A 24,103-nucleotide genomic window follows, 5' to 3' on the forward strand; every position below is an offset into this window, starting at 1 on the left:
TTTTGATTGTTGTTTGCTTGAAATATTTTTTCCATCCTTTGAGTTTTAGTTTGTTTGTGTCTTTAAGTCTAAGGTGTGTTTCTTGTAGGCAGCATATATCTTTTTTCTTAACCAGTCTGAGACTCTCTCTCTCTTTATTGGTGTATTTAGTCCAATAAATTCAGTGTAATTATAGATAAGTATGAGTTTAGTGCTGTCATTTTGATGCCTTTTTGTATGTGTTGTTGACTATTTCATTTTTCCACTTACTTTTTGTGCTGAGTTTTTCTTTGTAAATTGTGTGTTCCTCATTTTCATAGTAGTTGAATTTATTTTTGCTCAGTAGTTATGTTTTTCTTGGTTTTTATTTTGAAGTATGGAATTGTTAGACCTCTTTGTGGTTACCTTAATATTTCACCCTATTTTTCTAAGTAAAAACCTAACTTATATTGTCCTATATCACCTTGTTTTCCTCTCCATATGGAAGATCTATGCCTCCTGTATTTAGTTCCTCTTTTTTGATTATTGCAATCTTTTACATAATGACTTCAGTGATTCTCTGTTTTGAGCATTTTTTTCTTTTCTAAATTAATCTTATTTTGTTTTTGTGCTTTCCCTATTTGAACTGATATCAGGATGTTCTGTTCTGTGACCTTGTGTTGTGCTGGTATCTGATATTATTGATTTTCTGACCAAATTCCTTTAGTAATTCTTGTAGCTTTGGTTTGGTTTTTGCAAAGTCTCTAAGCTTGTGTTTATCTGTGAATGTTTTAATTTCACCTTCATATTTGAGAGAGAGTTTTGCTGGGTATATGATTCTTGGCTGGCAGTTTTTCTCCTTCAGTGCTCTATATATATGTCATCCCATTGCCTTCTTGCCTGCATGGTTTCTGCTGAGTAGTCTGAACTTATTCTTATTGATTCTCCTTTGTAGGTGACTTTTCTTTTATCCCTGGCTGCTTTTAAATTTTCTCTTTAACTTTGGTTTTGGCAAGTTCGATGATAATATGTCTTGGTGATTTTCTTTTTGGATCAGTCTTGTATGGGGTTCGATGAGCATCTTGGATAGCTATCCTTTCATCTTTCATGATGCCTGGGAAGTTTTCTGCCAACAGATCTTCAACTATCCTCCCCGTATTTTTTGTTATCCCTCCCTGTTCTGGAACTCCAATCACACTCAAGTTATTCTTCTTGATAGAGTCCCACATGATTCTTAGTGTTTCTTCATTTTTTTTAATTCTTTTATCTGATTTTTCTTTAACTATATTGGTGTCAGTTCCCTTATCCTCCATCTCCCCCACTCTGCATTTCAATTGCTCAATTCTGCTCCTCTGACTTCCTATTCAGTTGTCTAATTCTGTAATTTTACTGTTAATTTTTTGGATTTCTGAATGCTGTCTCTCTATGGATTCTTACAACTTATTAATTTTTCCACTATGTTCTTGAATAATCTTTTTTATTTTTTCAACTGCTTTATCAGTGTGTTCCTTGGCTTTTTCTGTAGATTGCCTTATTTCATTTCTGAGATCATCCCTGATGTCCTGAAGCATTGTGTATATTTGTTTTTTATATTCTGCATCTGGCAATTCCAGGATTGCATCTCCATTTGGGAAAGATTTTGATTCTTTAATTTGGGGATTTGTAGAAGCAACCATGGTCTGCTTCCTTAAGTGATTTAATATCGAGTGCTGTCTCTGAGCCATGTATACAATACTGTAATTATTTATTTTATATTTGCTCCCTGAGTCTTATCTTCTTGTTTTGTTTTGTTTCAGTGTACCCAGATGGGCTACTAGATTGGGCTGTCTTGATTGTTGTAGCCTTTGAATCACTTATATCCTATTACCAGCTGGTTTGAGCTGTTACCAGATATATAAGCCTAAGAGTCCATTCACTACTCTTGAATAGAATCAGCTTAGATGTTCTGATTTTGGGAAACTAAGTGTGTGGTGTAGACTGTCACCTATTAACTTAGAGGAGTAGTGGTGATATTTGTGTGCGCCAGATTCTAGTAGCAGCAGCGGGTCACACTCCAAGGAGGGCAGGATGCTGACGGCCTTCCCCCACTTGCCAGTGAGGTAGGTGTGACTCTATTCCTAGAGCACTTTGGTGGGTGGGCTCTGCAGCTGCACCTTAGGCACCCAATGCTTGTACCTCAAAAGATTGGTAGGCATCACCATCCTCAGACCCCTTTAGCAGGTGGCTAGGTGGTTTGGGTGGAGTTCAGCCCTCAGTTCCACACTGTGGATCAGTGAGGGCTCTGTTCAATAGGTAGAGAGGTATCAGACCTCAAAAACTTGTCTTTCCGTTGCTCCACTAAAACAGTTACCATCAGATCTCTATCAGAATTGCCTTTGCATTATATTAGCCACCTTGTTCCCTGTAATGATGAAAACCAAAGACTGTGGATCTCATATGCTTGGCTGGAGCTGGTTCTGTATTTTTATTTCAGTTTAGATAAGTCAGGGAAGGATTTTTTCCCCCTGGGTTGTTCATTGCTGCTTCTCTCAGGCCAGTAGAATGGGTTAGGAAAAAAAAAAAAAAAAACCTCAGAGCACTTCACTCCCTGGCCCAGGAAATTCCAATGTTAATGAAGCCACCTGGGGTGGGGAGGGAAAGAATCAGATAGATAGTAGAGAGTAGCACTGCAATATCGACAAAGTTACTTATCTTGCTGGGTGTTGACTGTTTTATCTGAGATTCCAGAGGGGCGTGTAGCCTGTGTGCGCTGGCTGGGTAGAGATTTACCCTGAGGATCAGGCCTGCGTCCCATGCTTGTGCCATCTCAGGAAGCCATGATCAGCTCCTCCGCTCCTAGTCCAAAGCCCAGCACCAAAGATATCTGGCTGGGACACTGCACTCTAAGCTCCGAAACCAGTCGCTGCTTCCCGGTGATTTCTCCTCTTGTCAGCCGCATCGTTGTGCAGTCTGCATGTGCTGGCTGGGTTTTCCCCTAGGTTATGTCAGGGGGCTAGAGCTGCGTCCCATGCTTGCGCCACCTCAGGAAGCCATGATCAGCTCCTCTGTGCTTAGTCCAAAGCCTGGCGCCAAGGTTTTCTGACTGGGATGCTGGCTCCAGGCTCCGAAAGTGGTCGCTGCTTTCCCATGGTTGCTCGTTCTCCTGTCGGCCGCGTCATCGTGTAGTCTGCTTGTGCTGGCTGAGTCTCTACCGAGGTTACTCCAGGGGGTTAGGGTTTAGGGCTGTGTCCCATGCTTGCCCCCTCTCAATAAGCCGCAATCAGCCCCGCCTCTCTAGCACCGGGAACTGCGAGGGCTCAAGGCTGTGGCGCAGGATGCCGGTTCCAGAAGCGGTCACTGCTTCAGGATGAGGCTTTTCGCTCCCGTGTTGCTCAGGTCAACTCTTTAGTTCTGTGTTTGATGGTCAGGGTTCATAGATTGTCATGTATGTGATCAATTCACTTGTTTTTCTGAGTCTTTGTTGCAAGAGGGATCTGCGGTAAATTCTAGTCAGTCATCTTGGCCCCACCTCCTTCCATCTTCTTTTGATGCTTCCTGCTTTGTCTAATATTTTCCCCATAGAATCCTTCACTATCACAACTCGAGGCTTTTATTTTTTCTTCAACTGTATGGATCATAACAAATTATGAATAACATTGCAAAGAATGGGAATTCAACAGCACTTAATCGTGCTCATGAGGAACTTATACATAAGTCAAAAGGCAATTCATACAGAACAAGAGGGTACTCCGTGGTTTAAAATCAGGAAAGGTGTGCATCAGGGTTATATCCTTTCACAGTACTTATTCAATCTGTATACTGAGCAAATAATCCAAGAATCTGGACTATATAAAGAAGAACATGGCATCAGGATTGGAGGAGGACTCATTAACCACCTGCGATATGCAGATGACATCATCTTGCTTGCTGAAAAGCAAAGGGGACTTGAAGCACTTACTGATGAAGATCAAAGATCACAGCCTTCGGTATGGATTATACCTCTACATAAACAAAATAAAAATCCACACAACTGGGCCAGCAAGGAACATTATGATAAACAGAGAAAAGATTCAAATTGTCAAGGATTTCTTTTACTTGAATCCACAATAAACACACATGAAACCAGCAGTGAAGAAATCAAAAGATGCATTGCACCTGGCAAATCCGCTGCAAAAGATCTCTGTAAAGTGTTGAAAAGCAAAGATATCACTTTGAGGTCTAAGATGTGCCTGACCCAAGCCATGATATTTTCAGTTGCCTCATATGCGTGCAAAAGCTGGACAATGAATAAGGAAGACTGAAGACAAATTGATGCCTTTGAATTATAGTGTTGATGAAGAATAGTGAATATACCATGGACTGCCAGAAGAACAAACAAGCCTGCCTTGGATGAAGTACAACCAGAGCGCTCCTTGGAAGTGCAGATGAGAAGATTTTGTCTCACATGCTTAGACATGTTATCAGGAGGGACCAGTCCCTGAAGAAGACATCATACTTGGTAAGGTAGTGGGTCAGAGAAAAAGAGGAAGACCCTCAATGAGATGGATTGACACAGTGGCTTCAACAATGAGCTCAAACATAGCAACGATTGTGAGAATGGTGCAGGACTGGACAGTGTCTCGTTCCATTGTCTATAGGGTCACTATGAGTCAGAAGCAACTTGACAACACCTAACAACTACAGAAGAGCAATCAAGTTTCAAAACAGGAAATTCCTTTCAACAAACTGTGATGGACCAACTAAATAAATATATGGAAAGACAACTGAATCTTGACCCACTACCTCACACCATGCCCATAAATTAATTTGAATTTAATTATACCAAAATCTAAAAGCTAAATCTTCATGACTTCTAGAAAAAAACATAGAAAAATATCTTTACATAGTACTGGTAGGCTAAGATCTATTAGACAAAAATGGAATCAATTAGACTTCATCAAAAAAGGCAATCATTTAGACTTCATCAAAATTAAAAACATCTTCTTGTCAAAAGACACCATAAAAAAAATGAAAAGGCAAGGGACCGACATGGAGAAAGTTTTCATAAAACATATCTGACAAAAAAAAAAAGTATCCGGAAAACATATATATCTTGTATTTCAATAATAAGAAGATAAACTACCCAATAAAAAAAGAAGAGGAGAATATTTGAACAGGTACTTCATAGAGGAGGGTATATGAGTGGCCAATAAGTACACAAAAAGAGCTTAATATCATTATTGATCAGGAATTTGCAAATTAAGACCACAATGGGAAAGATACTACTTCATACTCACCAAAAAAAGCCATTGTTGCTGAGTCAATTCTGACTCATAGTGACCTTATAGGATAGAGTAGAACTGCTCCATGGGGTTTCCAAGTAGCAGCTGGTGGTTTTGAATTGCTGACCTTTTGGTTAACAGCCAAGCTCTTAACCGCTGTACCACCAGGGCACAGGACAGATTACATCATCATAATATCATTTTAAATTGTTAACAAACTAGTAAATACTCATGTTCCATATACCCACTGCCATGGAGTCAATTTCGACTCATAGCGACCCCACAGGGTTTCCAAGGCTGTAAATCTCTACAGAAGCAGACTGTCACATCTTTCTCCCGCAGAGCTGCTGGTAGTTTGCAACCACAGAACTTTCAGTTAGCAGTCAATGGCTTTAACCACCGCATCACCAGTGTTCCTTTACGTCATAAAATGGCTAAATTACGGTAGGTAATTGATTTTAGAAATGTAATTCATTATAATAGATAATTTTAAAAAATTAGTTTTTTTCTCCAGATGAAACCATTTCCCAACCATTTAGTTTATATCCTTTTAATGAGCATAAAAAGTAATAAAAGGTGGACTTTGTGATTTTCAGAAGGCCATTTTTATCATGTGAAGAATTTCTAGAGCCAAAAAGATATCTGGAGTGATTCCAGACTTCCCTCTAAAGTATTACATCTGTCAACCTACTTAAAAATTAATTAGTTCCTGGTCATTTAGTGAGCTATACATGTTTCTTCAGTTATATTATTTTAACTGTATCAATATTAAACAGCTGTCTAATAGCTATGTGCATTACATTGCATAATAATTTTAAAACTTTAAGATTTCTTAAAAATAAGAATAACAATAAATTTTCTTTAAATGTAGGTATGACTATAACAAAGAAAAGTCAACCAAAGTTATTCCCTTATTATGTAATTATTCATGGATACAAGAAAGGCTATGAAATGATGAAAATAGCTCCACTATAACATTTTTGTTGTATGGCATGAAGGATATAGCTTAATGACATTTTGTCATGCCAAGATCTTCAAAGGAAGTAGCAGAAAGAAATATCTGCTTGAAATTCATCATTCATCATGGGGGAGGCATCCTTGCTTGTAAATTTTCACTGAGGTAAACAAATAGAATACATGTAAATAGCAAATAGCATGTAAACAGATGTTTGGCAGTGGTATGCATTAAAGTTTCTAAATAAAAAATGATGTTATAGATGCCAATAACCAGAAAAATTGCTCTTAAATGTTTTTCTTTTTTCAAATGAAAATGAATTCATAAAATAACTTTTTTACTTCATTTGTTTTTCTTCAATATTACAGTTGGGAGAGTGTTGTTGTTTCAACATATAGAAATAATCTGAGATGATGTTTGATACTATCATTGATTTAGAAGTGAGTTCAGCCTAACAACTTTGTAACATCTGATTCATAAGATACAATAGTTCACATGTTCAGTAGGTGTCATTTATATAGGAAGGAAGAAAGGTGGTAGAAGTGGGAGTATTTTGCACAAATAATAAAGTTTCCAGATTAACTATGGTAAGAATTATAGAAAGCACTCTGGATTGAGAGTAATGAGACCAAGGTTCTAACATCCACTGTTCCATTTCCTATATGGTCTTAGCAAACAATCACTTGAACACACACAGACAGCATCATGTGCCTGAAATATAAAACAATAGCAGGTAAAAGGTTAAGATGGAAGGTGCTATCCAGCTCAACTTTTTATGCTTCCTGGGGAAAAGCTGTTGATGATAATAAAGCACATAATTTTCTTCAAAGACCTGTGAACTAGTCTCACTTGATTCCAAAGCCAGGGCAATAAAAAAAAAAATTTTTTTTTTGACCTTCTGGAAATATGTTTGCTGCTCTAAGTCTTAAAATTGAATGAACATTGGGTAACATTATGGCTACCAAGGAAAACCTTGTGGCATAGTGGTTAAGAGCTATGGCTGCTAACCAAAAGGTCAGTAGTTCAAATCCATCAGGCTCTCTTTGGAAACCCTATGGGGCAGTTCTACTCTCTCCTATAGGGTCGCTATGAGTTGGGGTTGACTTGACAGTAATGGGTTTATTTTTTCTTGGTTTTATGCTTACCAAAATTACAGCCTTCTCCCTAAATTTTGCAGAAACATATAGTGAATCAGTAACAATATATGCTACACTTTACTCACATATTAATTTATTTAACAAATATTCATTGATTTCCTACTCCAGGTTAAGCACTTGTTGGATAATGTACTAGGAGTAAGATAAACTTTAAACATAAACTTGGTCACTGCCTGCATCAAGCATACACTTTGCTTTTTTTTCTCTTATTCTCTTCCTCTATAATAATCGTAGTAATAATGTTTTGAATATATTAAGTATTTACAAGGCTTGTAAATACTTGCTCTGTTTTAAGTATTTTAAGGAGCCCTGGTGGTTGAAGTGATTGGTTGCTAACCAAAAGGTTGGTGGTTCGAATCCATAAGAGAAAGATGTGGCAGCCAGCTTCAATAAAGATTTCAGTCCTGGAAACCTGTGGGGCAGCTCTACTCTGTCCTATAGGGTCGCTGTAAGTTGAAATCAGCTTGATGGCAATGGGTTTTTAAGTATTTTACATATATTTTTGACTTTTGCAACAACCCTATAAGGAATGTACTTTTTATTTAGACAGAAGGTTAGCAAATAGGCCAAATATGGCCTGCTGCCAGTTTTTACAAATAAAGTTTATTTATAAACTTTTGTTGTATATTGTCCACAGCTGCTTTTGTACTATAGAGGCAGAGTTAAATAGTTGTGACAAAGACTATATGGCCCACAAAACAAAATGTATTTATTGCTATCTGGTCCATTACAGAAACCATTTGCCAAACACTATTCTAGATATATTCAGAACAAAAAAGCTAACACTCAATCTGTCAACAAATCTGGTATTTTTGTTTTATATTTATTATGCATTAATAGTGTGAATAGATATAAACTTTTAACTAATTAATGTAAAAGTAAGCATTTTTACCCCCCCAAAAAATTATTTTGAGTGTAATGGTATTAAAACCAGAGGAGCCCTGGTAGTGGGATAAAGCACTCAGCTGCTAACTGAATGATTGGTGGTTTGAACTCAGCAGCAGCTCCACAGGAGAAAGATGAATCAGTCTGTTTCTATAAAGATTTACAGCCTTGGAAACCCCATGGAGCAATTCTACTCTGTCCTATTAGAGTCGCTATGAGTTGCAATCAACTCGACAGCGATGGGTTTGGTTTTTGATTGGTGTAACAACTAACCCATTAAACCTGAATATGGATTTTTTATTATGTCAGTCTTTTAAGGTTAATGTCTTCTCCCACACTTTATTGCACTGTCAGTATTAAGTAGAGTATTTTATCAGCTCTGGAGAAAAGGCAGCATTCTAAACAGGAATAATGGATAAAACACTTTTTTAAAGATAATGAGCAGGTTATTGCTATTAAGACAAGAAAATTACTATCACAGGCAATCATCACTTGCAACTCTAATCACAGGCATTCTAAAATGTCTATTTAGGAAAACTACATTTAAGATATTTAAGGACTGCTTTGGGATATACAAATTACAGATTGACAAAAAAATTTTCCAGAAAGCTAATCAATTAAAGATAAATACAGCTTGAACAACAATTCAAAATACAAAGTTGCCACATTAACTTTAAAGACTATAAGTATGGTTTATTCCATTACCTATACTTAATGTTTGGTTTAAAACACCTCAGATGTATATTTGACAGACTTTAACTCAGTGTCTTATTCCATAAATTATTGCTGAATTTAATGAATGAATGATTTAATTTATAAATTAATGAAACAGTGAGTGACTAGTAGAGAATATATGTAGAGTCAGAAATTAGATGCTTTATTAAAGGACTAATTTTAAACTATTTTCAGTATTTTAAATGTTAATTTTATTGGGTCAAAATCTTCCTGCCTACTCTTGTAGTCTTGTAGAATTCGTAGTTGGAAAATATGGCCTTGGTGATAGAAACGATGCTGGAGATGGCATGTGTCTTAGTTAACTAGTGCTGCTATAACTGAAATACCACAAATGGGTGGTTTCAACAAACAAATGTTTATTCTCTCACAATCTAGTAGGCTAGAAGTCCAAATCCAGGGCATCAGCTCCAATAGAAGACTCTTCCTCTCTCTGTCGGTTCTGCAGGAAGATCCCTGTCATTAATCTTCGCCTGAACTAGGAGCTTCTCAGCACGGGATGTGCAATTCTCCTGGCTCTTGTTTCGTGGTGATATGAGGTCCCCATATCTCTATGTTTGCTTCTCTCTTTTACATCTCAAAAGAGATTGGATTAAAACACAACTGAATCTTGTAGATTGAGTCCTGCCTCATTAACATAACTATTCCTAATTCCAACTCATTAACATCACAGAGGTAGGATTTACAAAACAGGAAAATTGCAACAGATGAAGAAATGGTGGATAATCACACAATACTGGGAATAATGGTCTAGTCAAGTCGACATACATTCTTGGGGACAGAATTCTACCAATAACAGTATGATATAATTTTGCAAAACCAATGACTTCTTCATTGTGATACCTTTTTTCAACAACATAAACAGCAACTATACACGTGGGCCTTGCCAGATAAAATCCACAGGAATCAAATCGACTATAACTGTGGAAAAACAAGATACGGAAGCTCAATATCATCAGTCAAAATAAGGCCAGAGGCCAAATGTGGAATAAACCATCAATTTCTCATAAGTCAGTTCAAGTTTAAGCTGAAGAAAATTAGAGCAAGTCTATGAGAGGCAAGGTACCACCCTGAGTGTATACCACCTGAACTTATACACCATCTCAAGGATAGATTTGATGTACTGAACACTAATATCCAAAGGCCAGACGAGTTGTGGAAGGACATCAAGGACAGTATACATGAAGAAAGAAAACAATCATTAAAAAGATAGGAAAGAAAGAAAAAAAAACAAAATGGATGTCAGAAGAAATTCTGAAACTTGCTCTTGCACACCAAGTAGCTAAAACAAAGGGAAGAAATGATGAAGTGAAAGAGCTGAACAGAAGATTTCAAAAGGTAGCTCAAGAAGACAAAGTAAATTATTACAATGAAATGTGCAAAAACGTGGAGTTAGAAAACCAAAAGGGAAGAACACACTAAGCATTTCTCAAGCTGAAAGAACAGAAAAAAAAAATTAAGCCTCGAGTTGCAATAGTGAAGGAGTCAGTGGGCAAAATACAGAACAACACACGATGCATCAAAAGAAGGACGGAATACACAGAGTCACTGTGCCAAAAAGATTTGATCGACATTCAGTCATTTCAGAAGGTAGTATATGATCAAGAAGCCATGACACCGAAGGAAGAAGTCCAAGTTGCACTGGAGGCACTTGTAAAAAACAAGGCTCCAGAAGTTAGCAGAATACCAACTGAGATGTTTCAACAAAGGGAGGCAGCACTGAAGCCGCTTATTTGTCTATGTAAAGAAATGTGGAAAATAGCTTCCTGGTCAACTGACTGGAAGAGATCTATATTTTTGTCGATTCCAAAGAAAGATGATCCAACAGAATCCAGAAATTATTGAACAATATCATTAATATCACAAGAAAGTAAAATTTTGTTGAAGATCATTCAAAAGCAGCTGCAGCAGTATATCAACAAGGAACTGCCAGATGTTCAAACCTGATTCAAAAAAGGACTTGGAACAAGGGATACAATTGATAATGTCAGATGGATCTTGGCTGAAAGCAGAGAACATCTGAAAGACTATGCAAAAGCATTAGACTGTGTACATCATAACAAATTATGGATAAAATCACAAAGAACAGGAATTTCAGAACACTTAATTGTGTTCATGAGGAATCTGTACATAGACCAAGAGGCAGCCATTGGAACAGAACAAGGTGATACTGCACAGTTTAAAGTCAGGAAAAGTGTGTTTCAGGGTTATATCCTTGAACCATACTTATTCAGGCTGTATGCTGAGAAAATAATCCCAGAAGCCAGACTATATGAAAAAGAACAGGGCATCAGGATTGGAGAAAGATGCATTAACAACCTGCGATATGCAGATGATACAACCTTTCTTGCTGAAAGTGAAGGCTTGAAGCACTTACTGATGAAGATCAAAGAGTACAACCTTCAATATGGATTGCACCTCAACATGAAGAAAACAAAAATCCTCACAAATGGACCAATAAGCAACATCATGATAAACAGAGAAAACAATGAAATTGTCAAGGATTTCATTTTACTCAGACTCACAATCAACTCTCATGGAAGCAGCAGTCAAGAAATCAGATGACATATTGTGTTGGGAAAATCTGCTGCAAAAGGCCTCTTTAAAGTGTTGAAAAGCAAGGATGTCACTTTGAGGACTAAGATGTCCTTGACCCAAGCCATGGTATTTCAATCACCTCATATGAGTGTGAAAGCTGGAGAGTGAAAAAGGAAGACCAAAGGAAAATTAATGGCTTTGAATTATGGTGTTGGCAAAGAATTCTGAATATACCATGGACTGCCAGAAGAACAAACAAATCTGTCTTAGAAGAAGTACATCCATAATGCTCCTTAGAATCAAGGATGGCTAGACTTCATCTCACGTACTTTGGACATGCTACCAGGAGGGACCAGACCCTCAAAAAGGATATCATGCTTGGTAAAGTAGAGGATAAACAAAAAAGAGGAAGACAATCAGTAAGATGGATTGACACAGTGGCTGCAACAATGGCCTCGAGCATAACAACATTTCCGAGAATGGCGCAAGACCAGGCAGTGTTTTGCTCTGTTGTACATAGGGTCGCTATAAGTCAGAACCAACTTGATGGCAGCTAATAACAAGAACATAAGCAAATTAAACAACGTAGTATCAAAATACAAATGGGTCAAAGAAGAAATCAAAAGAGAAATTGAAAATTTCTTAAAGTCAATTAAAAATGACAACACAATAATGCCAAAATTCATGGGATGTAGCAAAGGCAGTACTCAGAGAGAAACATGTAACAATGAACACCTATATGAAAAAAGAAGAAATATCTCAGATCAACAGCCTAACTCTACAATTTGAGGAAACAGAAAGAGAAGAGTAAATTAAATCTAAACTCACTGAAAGAAAGGAAATGATCATAGCAGAAATAAATAAAATCAACCAGATAAACAACGGAGAGAATCAATAAAAACAGAAGCTGGGTCTTTGAAAAGATCAATGAAGATGACAAATCTTTCCCTAGACTAATTTAAAAAAAAAGGTGTGTAAACAACCAAAATAAGAAGCAAAGGAGAATTACAGCTGACATGATAGAAATGAAGGAAAAGATGACAGTATTTTGAACAACTCTATGGCAACAAGCTGGATAACCTAGATGAAATGGAAGAATTCTTAGAAGCACACATCCTACCAAAACTGTCTCAAGGGGAAGTAGAAAATCTCAACAAGACTATAAAAAGTGAAAATATTGAATCAGTGATCAGAGACCTCACAACAAAAAAAGTCCTGGAGCAAATACCAAAAAGGGGGAATTCTAGCAAACATTTAGAGAAGAATTGGTATCAATCCTATCTTAAACTCTTTCAAAAGATAGAGAAGAATTACTACTAACTCATTCTGTGAAGGAAATATAACCTTGTTATCAAAACAAAACACTAAAGAAAAAGAAAACCACAAGCCAATATCCATTATGAATGTTGTTGTTGTCAGCTGCCGTCGAGTTGGTTCCATCTCAGAGCGACCCTATCCACAACAGAACAAAGCACTGCCCTGTCCTGAGCCATCCTTACCATCCTTGTTATGCTTGAGCTCATTGTTGCAGCCACTGTGTCAATCCACCTCGTTGAGGATCTTCCACTCTTCCGCTGACCCTGTACTCTGCCAAGCATGATGTCCTTCTCCTGGGACTGATCCCTCCTAACAATATGCCCAAAGTATGTAAGACGCAGTCTTGCCGTTCTTGCCTCCAAGGAGCATTATGGTTGTACTTCTTTCAAGACAGATCTGTTAGTTCTCTTGGCAGTCCATGGTATATTCAATATTCTTCACCAACACCACAATTCAAAGGCGTCAATTCTTCTTTGGTCTTCCTTATTCATTGTTCAGCTTTCACATGCCTATGATGTGATTGAAAATACCATGGCTTGCGTCAGGTGCATCATAGTCTTCAGGGTGACATCTTTGCTCTTCAACACTTTGAAGAGGTCCTTTGCAGCAGATTTACCCAATGCAATGCGTCTTTTGATTTCTTGACTGCTGCTTCCATGGCTGTTGATTGTGGATCCAAGTAAAATGAAATCCTTGACAACGTCAATCTTTTCTCCGTTTATCATGATGTTGCTCATTGGTCCAGTTGTCAGGATTTTGGTTTTCTTTATGTTGAGGTGCAATCCATACTGAAGGCTAAAGTCTTTGATCTTCATTAGTAAGTGCTCCAAGCCCTCTTCACTTTCAGCAAGCAAGGTTGTGTCATCTGCATAACACAGGTAGTTCACGACTCTTCCTCCAATCCTGATGCCCTGTTCTTCCTCATATAGTCCAGCTTCCTGTGTTTGCTCTGCATACAGGTTGAATAGGTATGATGAAAGAATACAACCCAGACGCACACCTTTCCTGACTTTAAACCAATCAGTATCCCCTTGTTCTGTCTGAACAACTGCCTCTTGATCTATGTAAAGGTTCCTCATGAGCACAATTAAGTGTTCTGGAATTACCATTCTTCTCAATGTTATCCATAGTTTGTTATGATCCACGCAGTTGAATGCCTTTACATAGTCAATAAAACACAGGTAAACAGCTTTCCAGTATTCTCTGCTTTCAGCCAGGATCCATCTGACATCAGCAGTGATATCCCTAGTTCCACGTCCTCTTCTGAAACCAGCCTGAATTTCTGGCAGTTCCCTGTCAATATACAGCTGCAGCCGTTTTTGAATGATCTTCAGCAAAATTTTGCTTACATGTGATCGTAATGATATTGTTCTATAATGTCCACATTGGGTTGGATCACCTTTCTTGGGAATAGGCATAAATATGGGTCTCTTCCAGTCAGTTGGCCAGGAAGCTGTCTTCCATATTTCTTGGCATAGACAAGTGAGCGCCTCCAGCGTTACATCTGTTTGTTGGAACATCTCAATTGATATTCCATCAATTTCTGGAGCCCTGTTTTTTGCCAATGCCTTCAGAGTAGCTTACACTTCTTCCTTCAGTACCATCGGTTTGAGATCATATGCCACCTCTTGAAATGGCTGAACATCCACTAATTCTTTTTGGTATAATGACTCTGTGTATTCCTCCCATCTTCTTTTGATGTTTCCTGCATCGTTTAATATTTTCCCGCATGGAATCCTTCACTATTACAACTTGACCCCTGAATTTTTTCTTCAGTTCTTTCAGCTTGAGAAATGCCGAGCATGTTCTTCCCTTTTGGTTTTCCATCTCCAGCTCTTTAAACATGTCATTATAATACTTTACTTTGTCTTCTTGAGATGCCCTTTGAAATCTTCTGTTCAGTTCTTTTTCTTCATCAATTCTTCCTTTTGTTTTAGCTGCTCAACGCTCAAGAGCAAGTTTCAGAGTCTCCTCTGACATCCAACTCAGCCTTTTCTTTCTTTCCTGTCTTTTCAATGACCTCTTGCTTTCTTCACGTATGATGTCCTTGATGTCATTCCACAACTCATCTGGTCTTCAGTTGCTAGTGTTCAATGTGTCAAATCTATTCTTGAGATGGTCTCTAAATTCAGGTGGGTTATACACAAGGTCATATTTTGGCTCTCCTGGACTTGCTCTGATTTTCTTCAGTTTTAGCTTGAACTTGCATATGAGCAATTGATGGTCTGTTCCACAGTCGGCCCCTGGCCTTGTTCTAACTGATGATATTGAGCTTTTCCATCATCTCTTTCCACAGATATAGTCAATTTGATTTCTGTGTGTTCCACCTGGTGAGGTCCATGTGTATAGTCGCTGTTTATGTTGGTGAAAGAAAATACGTGCAATGAAGAAATCACTGGTTTTGCAAAATTCTATCATTTGATTTCTGGCATTGTTTCTATCCCAAGGCCATATTTTCCAACTACTGATCCTTCTTCTTTGTTTCCAACTTTCACATTCCAATCACCAGTAATTATCAATGCATCTAGATTACATGTTTGATCAATTTCAGACTGCAGCGGCTGATAAAAATCTTCCATTTCTTCATCTTTGGGCCTAGTAGTTGGTGCGTAAATTTGAATAATAGTCGTATTAACTGGTCTTCCTTGTAGCCATATGGATATTACCCTATCACTGACAGCGTTGTACTTCAGGATAGATTTTGAAATTTTTTTTTGGCGATGAATGCAACACCATTCCTCTTCGAGTTGTCATTCCCAGCATAGTAGACTATATGATTGTCTGATTCAAAATGGCCAATACCAGTCCATTTCAGCTCACTAATGCCTAGGATATCGATGTTTATGTGTTCCATTTCATTTTTGATGATTTCCAATTTTCTTAGATTCATACTTTGTACATTCCAGGTTCTGATTATTAATAGATGTTTGCAGCCTTTTCTTCTCATTTTAAGTCACGCCACATCAGCAAGTGAAGGTCCCAAAAGCTTTATTCCAACCATGTCATCAAGATCAACTCTACTTTGAGGAGGAAGCTCTTCCCCAGTCATCTTTTGAGCACCTTCCAACCTGGGGGGGATCATCTTCCAGCACTATACCAGACAATGTTCTGCTGCTATTCATAAGATTTTCACCAGGTAATGCTTTTCAGAAGTAGACTGCTTGGTCCTTCTTCCTAGTCTGTCTTAGTCTGGAAGCTCAGCTGAAACCTGTCCTCCATGGCTGACCCTGCCTGTATCTGAATACTGGTGGCATAGATTCCAGCATCACAGCAACACACGAGTCCCCACAGTACAACAAACTGACAGACATGTGGGGATCATTATGGATAGAGATACAAAAATCCTCACCAAATACTAAGAAAATCAAACAGCATATTAAAAAGTCACACACCATGATTAAATGGGATTTATTCCAGGAATGCAGGAATGGTTCAACATTAGAAAATCAATCAATATCATACCCCACATCAATAGAATAAAGGAGAACCACATGACCATCTCTATGGATGTAGAAAAAGCATTTTTAAAAAATCCAACACCCTTTCTTGATGAAAACACTCAAGAAGATTGGAATAGAAAAAAATGTCCTCAATGTGATTCAGGGGCATATACTAAGAGCCAGGAGGCACCATTATACTTAATACAAAAAGATTGAAAGCTTTCCCCTTGAAATCAGGAGGAAGACAACAAGGGTTCCTACTCTCACGACTTCTTTTTAATATTGTATTAGAAGTCCTGGCCAGAGCAATAACACAAGAAAAAGGAGTAAAGTTTCCATATTAGAAAAGAAGAAGTAAAATTATCTTTATTCACAGATGACATATAGAAATTCCAAGGAGTCTTCAAGAAAGCTCTTCTAGCTAATAGAGGAATTTAACAAAGTTGCAGGGTACAAGGCTAATAAACAAAAATCAGGTGGGTTTCTATATACCACTAAGGAGAAACCTAAAAAATAAATTAGGGGAAGAATTCCACTTATAATAGCATCTAAGGGAATAAAATACCTAGGAATAAATTTAACCAGAGATATGAAGGACTTGAACAATGAAGTTTATAAAACACTGCTGAAAGAGATTAAATAAATGGAAAGATGTTCCAAGTTAAATGGATTAGAAGGCTTAATATTGTTAAGGTGTCAATGCTACCAAAAGTGATCTATAGATTCAATAAAATCCTGATCAAAAGTCCAACAGCCTTCTTTACAGAAATGGAAAAACTAATCTCCAGCTTTATATGCAATGACAAAGGGCCCCAAATACCTAAAGCAATGTTGAAAGAGAAGAACAAAGTAGGAGGTCTCACACTCCCTGGTTTTAAAACATACTATGCATCTATAGTAAACAAAACAGGCTGTTACTGGTATAACAATAGACATATCAATGGAATAGAATTGACAGTCCAGAAATAAACCCACTGATTTTTAACAAAAGTGCTAAGTTTATTCAATGGAGAAAGAAGAGTGTCTTCAAAATGGTTTCGGGAAAATTGGATTTCCACATGCTGAAACATGAAACAGGAGACATGATTCAAAGCATATAAAAAACAAATTCGAAGTAGATTAAACACCTAGATGTGCAAACTAAAACCATAAAATTTTAGAAGGAAATGCAGGGGCAATGCTGTTGGGGCTAGTTTTAACAATGGATTATCTAATATAATAACAAAAGCGCAAACAGAAAAAAGATAAAACAAAAATTAAAAACTTTTGTTCTCATCAAAAGACTTTACAAAAAAAGTCAAAAGACAAGTGTTATGGATTACACTGTGTTTCCCAAAAATAAGTGTTGTAAATCCTAACCCCTATGTTTTTGTTGTTGTTGTTGTTAGGTGCCGTTGAGTCAGTTGTGACTTATAGTGACCCTATGCACAATAGAAAGAAACACTGCCAGGTCCTGAGCCATCCTTACAATCGTTGTTATGCTTGAGCTGATTGTTGCAGCCACTGTGTCAATCTACCTCATTGAGGGTCTTCCTCTTTTCCGCTGATCCTTTACTTTGCCAAGCATTATGCCCTTCTCCAGAGACTGATCCCTCCTGACAACATGTCCAAAATATGTAAAACGCAGTCTTGCCACCCTCGCTTCTAAGGAGCGTTCTTGCTATACGTCTTCAAAGACAGATTTGTTCATTCTTTTGGCAGTCCATGGTATATTCGATATTCTTAGCCAATACCCCAATTCAAAGGAGTCAATTCTTTGGTCTTCCTTATTCATTGTTCAGCTTTCACATGCATATGATATGATTGAAAATATCATGGCTTGAGTCAGGCACACCTTAGTCTTCAAAGTGACAGCTTTACTTTTCAACACTTTAAAGAGGTCCTTTGCAGCAGATTTGCCAGTGCAACGCACCTTTTGATTTCTTGACTGCTGCTTCCATGGCTGTTGATTGTGGATCCAAGTAAACCGAAATCCTTGACAACTTCAATCTTTTCTCCATTTATCTTGATGTTGCTCATTGGTCCAGTTGTGAGGATTTGTGTTTTCTTTATGTTGAGCCACAATCCATACTGAAAGCTGTGGTCTTTGATCTTCATTAGTAAATGCTTCAAGTTCTTTTCACTTTCAGCAAGCAAGGTTGTGTCATCTGCATAACGCAGGTTGTTAATGAGTCTTCCTCCAATCCTGATGCCCTGTTTTTCTTGTAGTCCACCTTCTCAGATTATTTGCTCAGGATACAGATTGAATATATATGGTCAATTGGTCTCTCTTCTCCTGGAGCAACAGAGGAAGAAGGAGATTCAGGAGTAGAAAGAGGATATGGAATATGAGTCTAATTGCCTCCATGAACAAGTGCCTCCTTTGCCATGTAACCAGAAGAACTGGATAATGCCCGGCTATCATTACTGAGCATTTTGAACAAAGTTTTTATAGAAGAATCCTGATCAAAAGGGAAAAAATAAAGAAGATAATTTCAAATTCTCATGGAATCCAGATTTTCTGTAGCCACAGAGGCTAAATGAATCCCTGTCTTAGGCTGGGTTCTTTAGAGAAGGAAAACCAGTAAGATGTATAAATATATACATAGACAGAAATTTATATCTAGGAAATGGCTCACACGATTATAGAGTCTGGAACATCCCAAGTCCATGGATCAGGATAGATGCTTCTCCCGATTAACATAGCTGCAGGGGCTGGTGAACCCAAGATTGGCAGGTCGGAGAGCAGGGTTCTTGCTCACAGGCTGTGAAGATCAACCAATACCAAGACTGGCAGGTAAGCTGCTACCTCAAGTCCCAAGAACTAGAGATCAGATGAACAGGAGCCAGCTGCAGGATCCCAGTGCAGGCAAAAGCCAGAACATCCACTCTATTCAGATGCAGGCCACATGCCCAGGGAAACTCCCTTTCAACTGATTGGCTACTCAAAGCAGATCCCATCATAGGGGTGATCACATACGGAACATTGAGAATCATGGCCCAGCCAAGCTGACACACAGTCTTAACCATCACAGCCCCACAAACTCATGCCCTGAGATATCTTTAAACTTTAAACCAAAAATATCCCTTGACGACTTTTTAAAAACAAACAATAGTTTAGCTTAACTAGTAAAGAATGTCTGCCTTGAGCATTGTGCTCTTTTAAGATCTATCTGTATGGAATCAAATTGACGACGGCAACTCAAAAGATTAAATAGGTACCTTAACGAGCAGTGAGTTTATGTTAATGGGGTAGGAGCAACTCAGAAAAGGAGGGTGAGAATGGTTGTACAACTTGAAGAACGTAGTTAATGTCACTTAATTGTACATTTAGAAATTATTGAATTGGTTTATGTTCTGCTGTGTATATTCTCAACCACAACAAAAATTATTAAAAAAAAAAATTAATAAGAATTCCCACTCTATCCTAAGACAATGTCTGTGGTGTTGAATCTTCTGTACTGTTAAGAAACTAAGACAGTGTAAGCCGATCATATATCCAAGTTTGCCTGGGATAGTTAACTTTATGCTTGTTATTCTGGCAAATTATTAATAGGGCTCCCAATTTAATGCTCAAAAAATAAAAAAACTTTATTTGGGTGATAAATTATATAGTCAGCCTGGGTTAAGGTATACAAATTCAGTCAATGGCTTAAGCAGAGAAGTGATGTGATTTGACTTTTGATCTAGAGTAATAAAAAAAAAAACAAACCCAGTGCCATCGAGTCAATTCCGACTCATAGAGTAATGGATGGATTCAAATGAGGTGAGTCTAGAGTTCAGATACTTGTTAAGAGGCTATCATAATAATCTACACATAAGTAGGTAAAATCTTGATTAAAGTAATGCAGTGGAGATAGAGAAAGGTAAATACTAGGCTGGCAACACTTGGTGCCTGGTAGAAGTGAAGAACAGGAGAATCTGTTGATGCCCATTTTCTTTTTAGACTTAGGGTTCAAGAGAAAGAATGATTTTGGAAATAGGAAGAGTATAATCTGTTGCAGTTTCTCAGAAATTGGAGATCCTTGTGGGACATCCAGATGGACCATCCAAATAGCTTAAGTGACAGGTCTTCAAAGAAAATATATATTTGTGAGTCAATAGCAGATACTAATGACTCCAAGTAGAGACAGAAGAGCATATACAGAAAATCAAATCCTGAGAAACATTATCATTTTGATAGACAAAGCTAAAGGGCCCTAAAAGAAAACAAAAAAAGAGTGACAATATTTTCTAATGGACATAGGCTTTTACACAATCATATTTGTTCTAGTTGTCTTTTGCTATGTAAGAGATCACCCAGTGGCTACCTCCCACGTGAAAAACACATTCATTCCCTCTCAAGACTGTCCCCATATCTTAAGTTTTAGCATCAGGCTCAAGCTTAAGTTCAGGTATGTTATCTAGGTCAACACCATATGTAGATGAGGTTTCTTAGCATCAATTTCTCTCAGTCTGAAGAACTATGAGCTAAAGAGACAAGTTAACTGCCTACCACATACCCAACACACATTAAGGAAATAAATTTTCAAAAGAGGAACATAGCTCAGTTCCATAGCAGTTCTGAAATTTAGCCAGGCACATGTTGCCAGTTTCTTGCTCCCTGTGAGTGGTTCTCCACAGCACTTAGTTTTTCCCTTTGAACCACTCTTCTTTTTCCACAAGGTATTTCCTGTATTTGAGCTAAACAGTTTTTCAATCTGCTTCCTGCCTATAGAAATTTAGAGATCCAAAGACCTATTTTCATTTTAAATGGTCTGTGTCTCTATAATTCTAAATTACTATAACGTTTTTAAAATTTTTGTAGGTTTCTTATATATCAATTTATAAACCCCCCATTAATCAAATGCTTCACCCACAAATTTCTTTGAGAGATAACATTTTCTACCTTGGGCCCCTGTAGCACTGTGGCAAAATATCTTAAACATCCTTAGAAGCCCCACTGTTTAACAGAGACGGTCTACAAGACAAGCTCTTAAGATTTTTTTAGAAGTCTTTATGTCAAGCAAATAGGGTCTACGAAACAGACTTAAATAATTCTGGGATCTAAACAAGAATAAAATCTTCCCCTTGCCTTTACCTTTACCTTAAGGCTTAATTTTCTTGACAGCTCCTTGGAATTGATCTTTGCCTTAAGACAGTTTCTTATTTTGGGGACCTTTAAAACCAGTAGAACTAGTTGCTGTCAAGACCATTTCAACTCATGGCAATCCCATGTATGTCAGTATACAACTGTGTTCCACAGAGTTTTCAGTGGCTAATTTTTCCAAAGTAGATCACCAGGCCTTTCTTCTGAGAGGCCTCCAGGTGGATTGGAATATTAATCTTTGGGAACCTCTGTTGCTGTTGTTGTTGTTAGTTGCTTTTGAGTCAATTCTGACTCATGGTGACCCCGTAAGTACAGAATAGAACTGCTCCATAGCGTTTCCAAGGCTGTGTCTTTTCAGAAGCAGATTGTCAGGCTTGTCATCCAAGGCACCTCTGAGTGGATTGGAACCACCAACCTTTTGGCTAGTAGTCGAGAGCTTAACCATTTGCATCACCCAAGGACCCCTGGGAATGTTCACTGGCTGGAAAAACTGTCTGAACTCTACAGTTTCTCTAAACTTTGATTGAAAATGACAATTTGTTCATTTATCTTCCCATGTATTTTATTTTTAGCAGCTAGAAAAAACAAACACAAAGCATCATCAACGATCTGTCCAGAAATCTCCTTAGCTAATAGTTCATTGTATGCATTCATAATTTTTACATAACCAAAGGCAACAGTATTACCAAACTACCTAACAAGTGCACCCCTTCCTCCAGATTTCAGTAACATTTTCTCACTTTCCTCCAAGCCCTTAATGACAGCCTTCTCAAGGTCCATATGTTCTGTCCACTGCCTGATCCCCAAAACAGCACCTCACTTTCAGGTACCAATTGCTGTTCCAGTTATTTATTGATGCATAACAAACTACTCAAATTTAGTGGCATAAACAACCATGTCATTATGCTTCTGGAAATCAGATATATTCCAGAATATGTATCTATTAATATCATTAGTGAAACCCATGCCTCTTTAAGAACTGTGAACATGCGCTCCATCAAAATGCATCATTATTAGAAATAGAATACGTACTGGGCTGGGAGGACCCATAAAGTGGGCTCACGGGTTTGAAAATCTTTGTTGCCTGAAGCTTTTATCTTCAAATCTATATCTCTTTCATCCTTAGAAAATGGAATGTAATGCTCAGCAAGAGGAACTGAAACATGACTTGTTAGCAGGGATGACCATGTTCCTCCCACAAAAATTCTGCTCCCTTCATATGGCTAATTTTCTACTTAAAACAAAAAAACACTGCCATCAAGCCAATTCCGACTCATAGTGACCTTATAGGACAGAGTAGAACTGCCCCATAGAGTTTCCAAGGAGCGCCTGGTGGATATTGAACTGCTGACCTCTTGGTTAACAGCCATAGCACTTAACCACTATGCCACCAGGGTTTCTGCTTATTCTCGCTAAATTGTCTTATAGTTCAAAGTTACAAAAAGTTGTAATTAAATCCAACAAAACCATCCATCATTTTTATGATTTCTGGTATCATTTACGCATACATAGGCAAAATTATTCACAGATGTAGCAGACTGGGCTGTTTTTGTCTGTGTGTTAGAAAAAAGGAAAGGGAATACTCAGAAATATTAGTCATTTTCCTTCCTTTGTATACATTTTTTATTAGTTCTGACATGCACTGTGTACTACACAATATAAACTAAGCACTTCAATTCAGCTCATTAAAAGTATTGACACACAGCAGGAAAATCAGAATTAAGGTAATTATATGTTGAACATCTTCCAAGAGATTCTACCCTCTGGCTGCGAAAGAATGAGCTCAAAAGAACACCGCAATTACTTCTCCGCTCTCACTTGCTGCCTAAAACAGCACATATTTAGTAATATATTGGGAGAGGTTTTTGAAAGTTACACAATTTGCCTTCATATTTTAATTACTTAATTCATTTCTTCCTTCAAAAAATTATTTTATCTCATGCTTTAAGGGAATGAATGCTTGTGTAAAGTCAACAAAACGTGAGCCAGAAAAAGATAATAAAATTTCATACTCCATTCGTTTTATTTCAGTACTGAAGCACTTTCCAGCTCATCTTATTTGCATATAGGCAAAATACATCACAGCTTTTATCAATAAAATCTGAGAAAGAGTAGATAAGTATAAGCAATCTCATGTTTTTCCTTATCTACTGAAAATCAATAGACTTAGAAACTGTAACTTCAGCCTCTGATAGGTCAATTTTTGTTCAAAGAAAATCTACACACTGTCAAAAAACTTCAGATATTGCTAAAAAAGTTCTATATACTTTATTCTAAAATTAGCTACTTACTAATAAATACCTAAAATATTGTACTGTATGCAAAACAAGTAAATTTGTAGATTTAATTTTGTCAATAAATTTTAGAAAATAATGACCTTTTAAAATTCATAGTATGATTATTTCCACAGACACAAAAGTGAAGCGAAATGGTGAATTAAGGCTTGTGCCAAAATTTATTGCTTTGATTCAGTTACCTGGATATTTCACAAGGAAAAGTCTTAACCTCAATCCTGTGTTTCACTTTGGTCACTTTTTGCCCTTGGAAGATTATTCCATTATTTGTTTAAAATCCTTTTGTATACTATAAGCAAAACTAAATATACTACATATTCTTAAAAATATGAGATTAACATTTTATTGGAAAATCGATTGTAAGTGTTGTTTTAAATTTTCTGGCATAGCTAAATTTTTCTTGTAACATTTATAATTTCAACTGGCTCACTAGTAAAATAACATACCATTTGGCTATGATGAACTAACACTATGTACTACATTCACAAATAGAATCACTAGTCAAAAAAAAAGCTAAAA

The sequence above is a fragment of the Elephas maximus genome, chromosome 2 (assembly GCF_024166365.1).
Source record: "Elephas maximus indicus isolate mEleMax1 chromosome 2, mEleMax1 primary haplotype, whole genome shotgun sequence".
NCBI lineage: Eukaryota > Metazoa > Chordata > Mammalia > Proboscidea > Elephantidae > Elephas > Elephas maximus.